We start from the raw sequence: 15,271 nt of genomic DNA, 5'->3' as shown, positions 1-15,271 counted from the left end.
AATTTAAAAAGACTTTTAAGCTCTATTTGGTTGTAATGAGCAGACTGGACTAAGCAAACATTAATGTCCCATCAGTGTATAAAACCCACATGGAAATAAAGTTTGCTATAACCGTAAATACGCACTCAAACCACATCAGCAAAGTATTGTTTCAGGGTTGCTAGCGGGCGGCTTAGCCTGCTAGCTCCTAGTCCTTTACCCAGTCAAACCTTCAAAACAAAAAACAAAAAAACACATCAAAGATTAGATTAGATTAGATTCAACTTTATTGTCATTACACAGGTACAGGTACAAGGCAACGAAATGCAGTTTAGGTCTAACCAGAAGTGCAATAGCAGCAAGTGCAGGATAAACAATGTTCTAATAAGTTCAGGACATGGTTTTTTACTGAATAAACATAGAGATGAATACTATTATAGACAGACTTTTACTGATAGATTTGTCCTATGAGTATAATATATAGATAACTAGTATTGTGAACTAAATTTACAGCTGGATATGTACCGAATATAATATACAGGTGGATATTACTATAAATAGAGTTTTACAGATATGTACAGATATGTATATATAGATAACTAGGGTAAACCATTCTAACCTTCCCCAGTTTATTTCTCTGCCAAACCTTTGCATTTGTCTGTCAAAGAATATATATTTGTAGTATACATGTAAGTTGAACATTTTGAAATCCTTGCAGTTCCTCCCTCGGTATCTGTGTAACCCCAGCAGCATGTTGAAGTCTCTTGCTCTATTATGGCATTAGTCTACAGCGGTGGTGTCCAAGTCCAGTTCTCTAGAGCTGCTAACTTGCAGGTTTTGGTTGCATCCCTGCTCCAAGCCCTGAAGCTAGTAGAAAATACAGACAATTTATTCATATCATTACTGTCTATTTAGTATTTCTGACTGAATTATCTGAGAAGTATACTGACTGATTTTTAGGAGATGTCTTGTCAGTTAGGCTGTTTTCTCTTCCGCATCCCACAATGCAATGCACACGTGGCTATGGGAATGCTTTTGGACCAGGTATAACTCTGGTAGCTTTGTCAGATGGACGTCAGATCACATTCACACTATAAACGAACCACTCTAGAGTTCGTTTGAAGCCGTCTATGTTTATCCAAACAGGCTGGTGCCTATCTCCAGTAGTCATTAGGCAAGAGGCGGCGTCCACAGGTCGCCATTACAGACACACCAAGACCGTTTCCTCCAATCCTCCAAACTCTCGAGCGGCTTGTTTATGGTTTGCTTTGATCCAAACGGGACCAATGTTCACGAGCATGCAAACTACTATATTTGGAGGGGCAAAGTCAAATTTCGACTTGCACCATAAACCCAACATCATGTATCTTCTCGTAGGGCTGGACGATATGGCCTAAACTTAATATCACGATATATTGAGCACTGGTGCGCGGTCTGCATTCGTCATCGATGTAATGTACAGTCAGACTAACGTACGGGATCATAGTGCGGCTGGACAAGGGAGCAGATGTGGTTGCAATGTACTTAACAGCTGCTCCTCTTCCTCCTCTACCGCCGGCATGTGAAATTTCCTCCATTTTCTCAACCTCCCCGTCTTCTTTCACCTCAGATAGGATGAGGTCACGTGACTACAGACTGTGCGTCTTAAAGGGACATGAACATAGCCTACACAGTCAAAAAAAAGTCAAAATTGGCTTTTCATTTATTTTTTTTAAAGGTATACTATGCAACGGGGTTGATTTTCCAGCGAGGCTCCCCCCAGAGGGCAAAAGTAAAAGTGCACTGTTGTAAAGATGCTCAGCTGTTCTGGTTTCTCCATCAAGCCAGGCGCGGTTGTTTTGAGCTTAGCAGACAGGCGAACGCAACGAAAAGTGGAAAAACAGCAGTACAAACAATGACTAACACAGTGAAGGTATGAACATCAAGCTTCTTGCAGCGCTATCTTGGCGCGGCGGCCGCCTCGCCAGTTTTATTATTATTATTTATTTTTTTTTATGTTGGCGAGACGCTACCGCCACCGCCTCGCCAAGCCACCGCCGCCGTCGCCTCGCCGCGGCCGCCGCGGTAGCGTCTCGCCAACATAAAAAAATAAAAATAAAAAATAATAATAATAATAATAATAATACTCGATATGCTTGCATGTTTATTTGACGTTAACACGCGGTTCTTTGTTGTTGCTTTCACGCGTGCATATAGTGAATGGCAGGGCAAAAACACATGGAGTTCTCGCCGTAAAGCGAGACTTCTGTGAGTGCGGGCCGAGGGCTCCTGCAATTGCAAGTGCGGTATTTCCCCCACAGACCCCCAGGGCGGCCGAGAAAACCTTTGTTTGACCTGAAATGACTCATTTAATCATCCAAAACGGTATGGAACACATTAATTAACTGAAAAATGTTGCATAGTATGCCTTTAAATACCAAAAACACTGACATGGGCCAAATGACATCGGTTACTTTCATTAATCTCGGTATTGGTTAAATTTTTGGTTTATCGCCCAGTTCTTTCTTCTCATCTTGTCGGCTTGATGTATTGTTGACTCTTTACCCAACACCAATCTCATTGTAGCCTCGCAGTGCCAGGCGGCCACGCCCAGAACACCTTAAACTGTGAAAAATTATTTATCTGTCTGTTTCTATAGAAAGTAAAAAAAAAATGTACGCGATTCTACTACAAAAGTGTGTTGTTACTTATCCTGTAGCTGGAGAACAGAAATAAGACGATATCCTCAAATTACTTTGATGTATTTTGGTGCTCAGAATGAGATTATTCAGCGTCCCTGTTCTCCTTTTCCACACGCAGCTTTCTCTGAAAACACCATTGTATTTACGAGTGTCTGGGGTCTTGAAGCGTTCACTAACTCGTGTTGGACCTGACGTGGAGAAAAGCCTGACTTACTGAAGGTCAACCAGGCGGTTAAAGGTTAAATTAAAGTAGTCATGGACTCTTCAGTGAGGATTATTCGCCTCATTACATCACAACAATCTGCTCCGACTGGCTGAGAGACACATAAGGAGCTCAGCTTGGTACTGTTTTAACGGCAGTAATGAGAACAGAGGGGGCTTAAAATTCAGACCATTTCATGCTGAAATGACCTTTGTCACAAATACAGAGTTGTTAATGTTGGTGCTTTAATCTTATTCAGTTCTTCTCGGCTGTCTTAAAAAGGTCCAAGGAGCCATTTAACTTTTGGTTGATCAGTTTTTGTGTGATCTCTGGTTTATTGTGTGGAGTTTGGACCCATGCGGCTGGAGGAGAACGTGTAGGAGCGTCATAGCTGCTGGTGCATTTTGTGTTTTCGCTGGATTAAATATTTGGGTCTCTGTCTAGGTGGTTGGTAAGAAGTTAAGTTGTTATTTCTGTGTTTTTGGACTGAACTGAGATTGTCTGTTCAATTCAATTCAATTCAATTCAATTTTATTTATATAGCGCCAAATCATGAAACATGTCATCTCAAGGCACTTCACAAAGTCAAGTTCAATCATATTATACAGATTGGGTCAGATTAAATCAGTTGTGCTTTAAATCAGAAAAGGAATTTATTTTTGGTTCAAACACTCAATGTTTGCTGAACAGGAGGAATTAGAGCTGCTATAAAAGCTACTATAAAAGAAGTACATGAACGTTATTATCCTCTATCCCTCCATCTCTGCTTCCTTCCATCTATCCACCACCAATTGGCCAATCATCCAAGTCAAGTTTATTTGTGTAGGACATTTTAGCAGCAAGGCTAAAAGTACTTTACATCATGAAAACATGGAAACAGTCACTGGTTGTGAGACCAGTAACAAACATTAAATTGTATCAGGTGAACACATCAATAAACATCAATTATGTTGGTCAGTGTTCCTTTTATTATGGCTGAAAGCAGCTCTAAACAGGTGGGATTTCAGTCTGGATTTAAAGGAACTCAGGCTTTCAGCACTTTTACAGTTTTTTTGGAGTTTGTTCCAGATCAGTAGAGCATAGGAACTAAATGCTGCTTCTCCATGTCTGGTTCTGGTTCTGGTTCTGCAGAGCAGGCTGGAGCCAGAAGACCTGAGTGGTCTGGAGGGTTGATGCCCTGATAACAAGTCTGTGATGTATTTAGGTGCTAATTCAGGGATTTATAGACTAACAGAAGGATTTTAAAGTCTATTCTCTGAGATACAGGGAGCCATGGAAGAACTTCAGAACCGGGTCCATGTTCTCTACGTTCTTAGTCTTAGTGGAAGGACTTCAGAACCGGGTCCATGTTCTCTACGTTCTTAGTCTTAGTGAGGACTTCAGAACCGGGTCCATGTTCTCTACTTTCTTAGTCTTAGTGAGGACTTCAGAACCGGGTCCATGTTCTCTACGTTCTTAGTCTTAGTGAGGACTTTAGAACCGGGTCCATGTTCTCTACTTTCTTAGTCTTAGTGAGGACTTCAGAACCGGGTCCATGTTCTCTACGTTCTTAGTCTTAGTGGAAGGACTTCAGAACCGGGTCCATGTTCTCTACGTTCTTAGTCTTAGTGGAAGGACTTCAGAACCGGGTCCATGTTCTCTACGTTCTTAGTCTTAGTGAGGACTTCAGAACCGGGTCCATGTTCTCTACGTTCTTAGTCTTAGTGGAAGGACTTCAGAACCGGGTCCATGTTCTCTACTTTCCTAGTCTTAGTGAGGACTTCAGAACCGGGTCCATGTTCTCTACGTTCTTAGTCTTAGTGAGGACTTCAGAACCGGGTCCACGTTCTCTAAGTTCTTAGTCTTAGTGGAAGGACTTCAGAACCGGGTCCATGTTCTCTACTTTCCTAGTCTTAGTGAGGACTTCAGAACCGGGTCCATGTTCTCTACGTTCTTAGTCTTAGTGAGGACTTCAGAACCGGGTCCATGTTCTCTACGTTCTTAGTCTTAGTGAGGACTTCAGAACCGGGTCCATGTTCTCTACATTATTAGTCTTAGTGAGGACTTCAGAACCGGGTCCATGTTCTCTACGTTCTTAGTCTTAGTGAGTACTTCAGAACCGGGTCCATGTTCTCTACGTTCTTAGTCTTAGTGAGGACTTCATAACCGGGTCCATGTTCTCTACGTTCTTAGTCTTAGTGGAAGGACTTCAGAACCGGGTCCATGTTCTCTACTTTCCTAGTCTTAGTGAGGACTTCAGAACCGGGTCCATGTTCTCTACGTTCTTAGTCTTAGTGAGGACTTCAGAACCGGGTCCATGTTCTCTACGTTCTTAGTCTTAGTGGAAGGACTTCAGAACCGGGTCCATGTTCTCTACTTTCCTAGTCTTAGTGAGGACTTCAGAACCGGGTCCATGTTCTCTACGTTCTTAGTCTTAGTGAGGACTTCAGAACCGGGTCCATGTTCTCTACGTTCTTAGTCTTAGTGAGGACTTCAGAACCGGGTCCATGTTCTCTACATTATTAGTCTTAGTGAGGACTTCAGAACCGGGTCCATGTTCTCTACGTTCTTAGTCTTAGTGAGTACTTCAGAACCGGGTCCATGTTCTCTACGTTCTTAGTCTTAGTGAGGACGCGGGCAGCAGCGTTCTGGATCAGCTGCAGTGTTCTGATCCACTTTTTAGGCAGACCTGTGAAAACACCGTTGCAGTGATCAGTTCCACTAAAGATAAACATGGATTAGTTACTCTAGATCTCGTTGGGACATCAGTCCTCTAATCCTGGAAATGTTCCTCAGGTGATAGAAAGCCGACCTTGTAATTGTCTTTAGATGCTTTTGGAGGTTCAGGTCTGAGTCCATCACTACACCCAGATTTCAGGCCTGATCACCAGTTTCTAGCTGAAGCTGCTGAAGCTGCTGATGACTCTAGTTTGTTCATTTTCAGGTCCAAAAATAATAACTTCAGTTTTGTTTCTGTTCAGCTGGAGAAAGTTTTGGCTAATTCATGCATTGATTTGTTCTAAGCATCCGTTCAGGTCATGGATGGGTCAGATTCACCTGGTGACATTGTAACGTAGAGCTGAGTATCATCTGCATAGTTATGGTTACTAGTCTTGTTTCTTGTTAAAATCTCAGCTAATGGGAGCGTATAGATATTGAATTGAAGGGGTCCCAGGACTGAACCTTGGGGAACCCCACATGTGACTTTTGTTCACTCTGAGGAGAAGTTACCTATAGACACAAAGAAGTCGCTGTTCTTTAGGAAGGATTTGAACCAACTGAGTTCTGTACCAGAGAGTCCAGCTCTCCAGTCACTTTAATAATATATCATGGTCAACAGTGTCAAAAGCTGCGCTGAGGTCCAACAGAACCAGAACTGTGATTCTTCCAGTCTTTATTTATGTGGATGTCAATGAACACTTTGATGATGGCGGTCTCTGTACTGTGGTGACCACGGAAACCGGACTAAAAGCATCAAAGTGGTTGGTTCTTTGCTTTTTCAGTAATTTTACTGATAAATGGCAGGTTGGAGATTGGCCCGTAATTCTACAGATGGGATTTGTCCAGATTGTTCTTTTTTTTTTATTATTAGTGGTTTAGTAACTGCTGTTCTTAAAGCCTGGAGAAAAACCCCAGATGAGATGAATTTACTGTTTGGATCAGGTCAGATGAAATGACAGGCCGGACTTTTTAAGGAAGGTTGTAGGTAGAACATCAAGACAGCAGGAAGAGGAGCTTAACTGATTTATAATTTCTTCTAAGCTTTTATAGTTAAGTGGTTTAAATGTAGTCATTTTCTCTGCATTTATTATTCATCCATCCAGTCCTTGGTATTTGTCAGTTTCGTATTTTAGCCTCTTCTGCTTCACCTTCTTTGAACTCTTGTTTTTATACTTTAAAAATGTAAAAAATTAACCATGAATTCTTATAAGGAGAACGAATTTAGAAACCCCTGCCAAAGTCATTTCTATAATTTCATTTGGATTTGGTTCATATCAGTTAAAACAGAATAGGATAGAAATATCCTTTATTGTTCTTCAGATGGAAAATCAGGAGCACCAGCAGCAATTTGACAGGCAGATGGAAGCATGCAGATCAAACAAAGCAAAATATAATAAAATAAAAATAAGAGAGTTTACAGTAATGGCAGATTCACATGAGTTACATAATGTGCTGTCATCACTGGCATACTCAGATTTAAATAAATATGCTATTTTATTACATATACATATAATTTGACAAAGTTTGTGATAAAAACATGAACTTACAGTAATTATGCCAGTCTGCTGTATAATTAGTCTGACTATATCTGCATTTCAATACTTTCCACTCTTTATGTTTTAACTAAATAATTCAGATTGACACTCAGGTACATTACCTGTTGTTTCTCACAACCATCCATACTCATCAGAGTTGTAATTAACCTCCAGACGACATCAAACCCCTGATTAAACAGGCTGCACAGCTGCAGGGGGATTGCAATGAAAGGCTGATCCCAACAGGAATTATGCGACTTTGAAGTGAAACTGTGAGAAAAGATGTTTGAAAGCCCCTGAAGCCCGAAATGAATCAGTTTCATTACATCCTGATGTACTGAAAATGTGATAAGTGGAGTTATTTTTCTCTCTTTTTTTGCATGTAATTAACATTTCATAGCGGCGCTGTGGTGCCCTGCGTGCCGTAGGAAGGTGTAAGTAGGAATACTGATTGTGCTGTTGGTCCTGTCGTCAGGTCATGGATGAGCCCGCTCACTCTTTAATTACATTTTAAATTCATGTCCTAATCAGACGCTGAGCCGCTCACCTTTTGGCTGCTGCACACTTTTAACGCAGCGCAGCCGTAACGTTCCCTAGATTATTTTATTTTTTTACCACTTGATCTCCTTTAACCTCAGAGAGAAAAAAAAATGGAGAGATCTTAGATGAGATTCTAAAATAGATCCTAACTTCACACAGATTGCAGTTACAGGCTAGCAAAACTGGTTTGGCCCTTTTGGATTTTTCCTACCAAGCAGTATTTTGTCTAATACTAGCAGACAGAAACAAGCAGGTAAAATAAAAAGACAAACACTTGAAAGACCTTCAGAAACCAAGCTCCACTGATCCAGATAACTTTAACAGAGCGAGTCAGTATGGGAGCGGATCCATTAAACGACTCGACCTTTTCTTTCTCCACCTGAAATCAGGTTGCAGAGGTGTCCAGAAGTGGATAAATGGTGTTGTGGCCCAGGCTGCTGTAATGTTGGTCACGTTTAAGCTGAGCCGAAAGGCAGAGCTTTCCTTTTTGCCGGTCCGTACACGTTCCAGCTCTCCTCTACCATCAGGAGATATGGATGAAGAAAGAAAGGACGAGGTGCTGGAGGCAAGCGGCTGAGATGAGCTTCCTGCATCGGGCTCTGCTTTAGAGAGAAGGTGAAGAGCTCCTTCCTCTGATGGTGATCAAAAGTTGTCCGTTTCAGTAGTCCAGGAGTCTGATCAGGAAGCCTGTTCAGCTGGGAGGAGACCCTGAAATTGGTGGACGGGCTATTTTTGCCTTTCTTATTTTTTCTCATTTTACGTGTCCTGTCTGGCAGTGTAGCATTAAGAATTGCCGTCTTAATGCCAAACAGAGCTCAACAGATTTTAGTTTAACATGTGGAGCATTACTGATTTTGCCATTGTGCTTCCGGCGGCACCAAGCGGGAGAACGGAAGGTAAAATGTGTGATTAGCTAGCTGAGCACCCAGAGCCGTTTCTTTACCAGCAGGCTCCCACCTGTCAGTGAGAACAGAGAGAGACGGTGACGCTGCGTCCTGCAGACCTCCTGTTTGGAGCAGCTCAGTGTGACATATGAAACAGTTGGATGTAAAGACTTCTTGTTGCTGAGAAGTTTATAGTTTGACATGTACCTAAGTACGCCTCGAGTACGCAGGGACCTCTGCGAAAGTTAACAACCCCTGAGTATGTGGGGGGCCTTTACATGAATGCACTTCTAGTTTAGACATTACAGTCAGGCAGTCTGGTAGAAAGCTCAGGGGTCCTATCAGGTAATGACACATGCTGCGTCTCAATTTGCAGGCTGCATCCTTCGAATGACGCAGCCTGCAGGCTGGTTACGTCAAACGATGCACAGAGTCTGTCCCATTTTAAAAGGGAGCCTTCGAATTCCCCAAATTCTGAGGATGCACCGCTACCATCCTCAGTGGCCTCGCCTGCCATAAGATTACCCGAGGTGCTTTGCGTGCTTTTTTAGTGATAGTGAAAGTAGTGATTTAAAGGCATACTAGGCGGCCGCCTCGCCAAGAAAGCGCTGCGGGAAACCCTGATGTTCATACTTTCACTGTGTTAGTCATTGTTTGTACTGCCGTTTTTCCACATTTCGTTGCGTTCGCCTGTCTGCTAAGCTCAAAACAACCTCGCCTGGCTTGACGGAGAAACCAGGACAGCTGAGCATCTTTATGACAGTGCACTTTTACTTTCGCCCTCTGGGGGGAGCCTCGCTGGAAAATCAACCCCGGTTGCATAGTATACCTTTAAGTCAGTTATTTACAGGGTTTGTACACATTTAACTATTCAATTAAAATTACTAAAGTTACAAACATAAGCTTATATCAAGTCTTACAAATAAATATAAAATTTTAGATTTAAACATATTCGCTGTTTTTCCCGGGGTGGGGTAGACATGATGACGTCGTGTCGCAACCAGGAAGTGTTCCAAAGGCTAGACCGTCCCATTTACCAACGGTTGAGGATCCTCCGGAGCATCCTCCGATGGCTGGGTCCTCCTAAGGCTGAGTAGGCTGGGTCCTTCGAAGGACGCAGCTACAGTGTACCGTAATACTCTGAAGATCCATTGAGCGGAGCGGCTTTGTCGCATTTTAACCGATTTTTGAGAGCATTGTGCCACATAAAATCGGCCAGTAAGCAGAACTGTTTAGGTTTAAGCAATTTAAGTGATGCAGGCCGCAGGACAGGATGTGACGTTCTGGCAGAGAGTGCTGGAGTGAGGCAGGTATAAATAGGGAGAGTGACAGGTGAGCAGAGTTGGCAGTAATTAGTGCAGCAGGTGGAGCTGATGGTGGTGCGGGCTCCGCCGAAGTGGATCCAGTCACGGGCCCAGAGACCCGAGGCCCTGGGCTGCCTCGTGAAACAGCCGTCAGGTGTTTTTCCTTCCTGAGAGTGGAACGTGACAGGATCCTCTAAAGTGAGCAGGAAAGGGTCTCTGGACCTGATACCCTGAAACCCAGCATCAGATATGTGAAACACAATGAATGGGCGGATGGTGGGACGAGTTAAAGAGACAGCAGATCGCTGAGTCCCCGCTGCAGGCCCACAGAAAGTAATTTCTCTTGTCGTCCTACCAGGCGAGCGACATCAACTCCTACCTGAATGTGCTGATGCCATGATTTTTTCTGGGCTCCTTCCTGGTTTTGACTCTTCAACATTCAGCAACTACTCTCTTCTACTGTATGCATGCAGATGTATGCTGCTGGATTACTTTTATCTGGTTCTGATTTCTGATGTTTTCTACTGTTCAATTTGAATTTATCACTAAATTAAAAATGCTCCTGGTGGATAATAAATTGTCCGCTGTTGATTCTTGCATAGGTTGTTGTTTTCTTAACACACATACACATGTCTATATATATATATATATATATATATATATATATATATATATATATATATATATATATATATATATATGTATATATATATATATATATATATATATATATATATATATATATATATATATACTAGGTAGATAGATAGATAGATAGATAGAATGATAGAATGATAGAATGATAGATAGATAGATAGATAGATAGATAGATAGATAGATAGATAGATAGATAGATAGATAGATAGATAGATAGATAGATAGATAGATAGATAGATAGATAGATAGATAGATAGATAGATAGATAGATAGAAAAACTAAGCTTAAAGAGTTTCTAAAATGATAAACAAGCATACTTGGAGCTTAAATTAGTCCCGAGAACACAGAAACCACCTTTACTTTTGTCACAAAGCAAAAAATTGTAACCAAATCCATTGAGATCACAGTTGGAAATCTAAAATGTGAATTATTAGGTCTTCCTGAACATTTATGTCCGTTTTAGGGCTAGTTTCATGGAGCTGTGGCCTTATGTATCTGATTTGCTTTTTCACTCAAACTCTAAATCTGCATCTCAAAAAAATAGACTAAACCGGAAAAGGTAACATTTAATCTGATGACCCAAAGGAAAGATTGGGTTTAATAATTTGCATTGATACAGCAGCTCCCTTCAACAAATTTTAATTTAACTTGAAAGTTTCTCCAAATGTTGTGCTGCATTCCACACTGTGATGGTGAGGACTGGTGGAAGTTGTGCAGAGGACAGACGCTGACTCCCTCCACAAGAGGGCTAAGCCACACAGGTTCAATGCAATAGAAGCTGCTGTGTCCAAGCATATTTAAGGAAAGTTGAGTGGAAGGAAAAAGTGTAGTGCAAAAAAAAGGTGCACCAACAACAGGAGTAACCGAAGCCTTGAGAGGATTGAGAAACATTCATAAGGTGCGGACAGCAGCTGGAGCCCGAGTTTCAAAATCCATGGTAACGCGAAGAAAGTGGAGAATCTATGAAGTATTGTTAAGAGGAAGATGAGAGACACCAACGTTGCAGATGAGCTGAAGGACGCTATCAGAGCCACCTGAACACAGCACATGAACATATTTTTCAGCAGGTCCTTATTTCTGTTTTAAAAATCCTGTTTAAGTGGTTTGATGAAATATTTAAATTCTCAGAGGAACTGAACTTTGGGTTTTTCGTTATCTGTAAACCACGAGCGTCAGAATTAACAGAAGCAAACACCAGAAATTTACTCTGCAGGCGATGAATCTGTGTAATAAACGAGTTACACGTTTTTTTAAATTAATTCCTGGATTAAATTAGCTTTTTAAAGAAGCATTAAAACACTCTCAGTGCGTCTTATGAGCAGCTTCAGTCATCGTTTCAGAGCACCTCTAGGTATTCTGGTTCTAACCGTCTGTCTCAGCGCCTCAAACTGAAATTATTCAGTTGCCTTGTCTTTATTTGGGCTTTGTGGAGCGTGTTTGGTCGGGGGTGTCAGCGGCGGTGTGGGGGCATCAGTAATCAGGCCGGTTATGGATGGCCCTGCTTCTTCTCCGTGGCACCGTAGAGGTTGAGTTATGGCTCGTGTTGCAGCTGCTGATCTGTGACCCGCCGGGTCGCCCTGAGCTCTGATGAACTCCCTGCAGCCGCCCGAGCGTGCCAGAAAGAAATAACACGAAGCCGAGGAGGCTCCAAACACCCCCGGGGAGAGAAGTTATTAAGTCCGCTCTCCGCCGCTCTGAATAGTGGATAAAATTCATCAACTACAACAAATGTAAATCATATGACAATTATTACAATAGATGTGCTTTCAAAATGAAGTTTGCCTCTTATTTAGTGCCGGAAATCTCTCTAAACTTATATTTGTGTTACATAAATTTCAGAGGACTCAACACGAAAGGCACAACCGCAACAGAAACGCTCTTTTTGCTTAATATACGCATCTATATTTTATAATTAGGGTAATTAAAGAGTCGGCACTGACTCACCTCACACGTCTCCAAACATGTCCAAACGGAGATTATTCAGCGGTTGTTCTCAGTGGAAAGCTGCAGCCGGCTGGTTAAAGGTGAAACTTCACTTGTCTTTCCTGTCCTTCCGTCCATCATCAACGCCCTCGTGTCCATGCGGGGTCAGAGGGGGGCTGGCGTCTATCTCCAGGAGGCGGAGTGCACCATGAGCAAGGCATCGGTCCATCACAGTCACAGCTGAGGGCAATTCAATTTAGCCAATTAACCTAACTGTCATGTTTTTGGACTGAGGGAGGAAGGCGGAGTACCCAGAGAGAACCCACGCATGCACAGGGAGAACATGCAGACTCCAAGACTCCAGGCTGGGATTTGAACCCAGGACCTTTTTGCTGCTACGCAACAGTAGGGCTGGACGATAATTCAATAACAATATATATCGATCGATAGACGTGTGGCGCGATAGGGAAAAATAGAGTCGATAAAAGTTCGATATAGAAACAGTTTTCCTTCCAGCCTTTCAGCCTATCATATTCGTTGATGCTACAGTCACTACTTCCTCTCGACCAATCGTAATCGCGGACTCAGGCAACGCCGTCACAAAGCGCCGCCCTCTCAAACCACAACACAGAGCACGTGAATATGTCGCAGCAAGGATCGGCGGAGGAAACGGTCCTAAAACGGGGTTTTACTAGTTCGCCAGTCTGACAGAAATAAACCAAAGTGATTTGTAAAACTTACAAGGAACCGGTAAAAACAAAGTCTGGTAACGCAACCAACTTGTTTCATCACGTAAGCCGCTCACTCCGCACGCGCTGCTGCGCGAGCTGTGTCAGCCCCACGCGGCTCCGCGGATATGCTGCTGTTGTCTGCAGCTGAAAAACCTGGCTTCAAACAATTACTCGCCACTCTTGATCCGCGATATAAAGTTCTGAGACGCAAGTTTTTCTCTAACAGCGCTCCCTAAATTGTGCAACTAGTGCAGAGAATCAGTGCAATATGAGCTGCAGTCTGCGTCCTCCTTACACGCCACAACCTCGGACCTCAGCCGTGCGTCAGCCTCTCAATTATGAAACCTGAGAAGTAACTAGTGTACTATTCCCACCTAAATTTCCTTTTATTTATTTATTTGGTATATTTATTTTGGTCATTTTACTGGTTACTATAGTTTATTCTTTGTCATTATTTAATAACGTAACTCAGGTCTCTTAAGTTATTTTGTTTTAAAAAAATTCTGTTATGTTTAAAAAAGTTGGTTAAATAAAGATTTAATTGAAATTCTGTGTTTTTGTTCTTTATTAAAATTAAATCATTTAGCAATATCATAAAATGTCCAGGCAGAGCTGCACATAAAATATGGTTTTAAATATTTTCAATAATTATCGATATCGATCATATGCATTTTTTTTATCAATAAGCTTTTTTTCTATATCGTCCAGCCCTACGCAACAGTGCTACAAACACACAGTTCAGTCCATGTATCATGTGTGGTTCTATAAAAGTTATAAATAGCATAGTTTATACAATATTAATGTGCCTTATTTACAGCTTATATCATCATTTATACATCTAAACACACTATTGACCTACAACTACAATGTATAAAAATTACCCAACTGTCCAGATTTTATTTTTAAATTTAAAACATTCTTTTTCTTACATTTTAACAGTTTTAGTACTTGGATACTTCTCTGTTTCTCAGCTGTTGGACTGGCTGCTATAAACCTAAGTTTATTGTAGCGACTTATCCACACTTTGACAAAAAGGCTGATTTCTATACATCTACAATAAAGAACGATTACTATCAGGATGGTTCCTCACATTTAGTAATAAAATTAAACCATATTCGCCAACCTAGAAACTGTATGATTATTATTAACCAAGCTAATGACCAAATGTCACTTAACTATCCAAAATGCAGAAGATTTTTGACAATTATATGCTCGTTTGGTAACTCTAGAAATGGTGCCGAGAAAAAGTATTCACCTCCTCAGAGACTTCTTTCTGTTTTTTTTCCCCTTTTTGTTTTGTTACATTTAAGTGTTTCAGATCCTGAAACTCGTTTTAATATCCAGGAGGAAATGCTAATTAAATTTCTCCAGCCACACTCAGGCCTTAATACTGTTCTACTGTCTAGAAATCAACCAAGTAGAACCCGTCCGCCAGCATGAAGCAGGCTAAAAGAGCAACAACACATCTGACACCGATGAAATAAACAAAATCACTCACATTTATTAGTTTAAAAGAGGCTTTTCTGGTCAGAACCTTTATCCACACATGGCGTAAACGCAGAACAGTGGAGAACCTCAGACATGGCGGTGGCAGAGGGATGGTCCGGGGCTTCTTGGTTCTTCAGGACGACTCGCATTGATTGATTAATCCTAAAATAGAAGGTTTTGGAATGGCCTAGTCAAAGTACTGACCTGAGCTACTGTGATATGACCTTAATCAGGTCATTCATGCTTAAAACGCTCCACTGGTTAAAGGCTTTAGTGTTGCAAGGGTTGGTACAAATGTCCTTTTTTAAACGGTGCATAGTTGTTGCAGATTGCTTTTCTCCTATCAACAAATGAAAAAATTTGAACACAGCTTTTTTTTTTATTATTTCACTGAGAAAGAAACAAATTCAGGTTGTCTGAAAAGGGGGTCTGGAGGAAAACCAATGGAGGTTTCTGCTTCTGCAAGCTCACTTCAGCCAAATACTGGACGCCTTATCTAAAAGACAGCAGCAAAACTATGATCAAAGATCAAGATCGACTCAAAACTGATCAGCTAAATGAAACAAATTTAATTTTAAACATTGATATTAGTAGCAGCGATAAATAAACCCAACACATCTTTGATAAAATATTCTAAATTAGGCATC

At 41.5% G+C, this 15,271-nt stretch overlaps 1 protein-coding gene across 2 annotated transcripts in view; it reads left to right on the top strand.

Moving 5' to 3' along the window:
• Nucleotides 1-15,271, top strand: part of gsg1l (gsg1-like) — a 38,779-nt gene that overhangs the window by 5,151 nt on the left and 18,357 nt on the right. The window lies entirely within an intron of this gene.

This window comes from Fundulus heteroclitus, chromosome 16, assembly GCF_011125445.2.
Source record: "Fundulus heteroclitus isolate FHET01 chromosome 16, MU-UCD_Fhet_4.1, whole genome shotgun sequence".
NCBI classification, from domain to species: domain Eukaryota; kingdom Metazoa; phylum Chordata; class Actinopteri; order Cyprinodontiformes; family Fundulidae; genus Fundulus; species Fundulus heteroclitus.
Note: the sequence above shows the minus strand (reverse complement) of the source record. Positions and strands in the feature narration are given on the sequence as shown.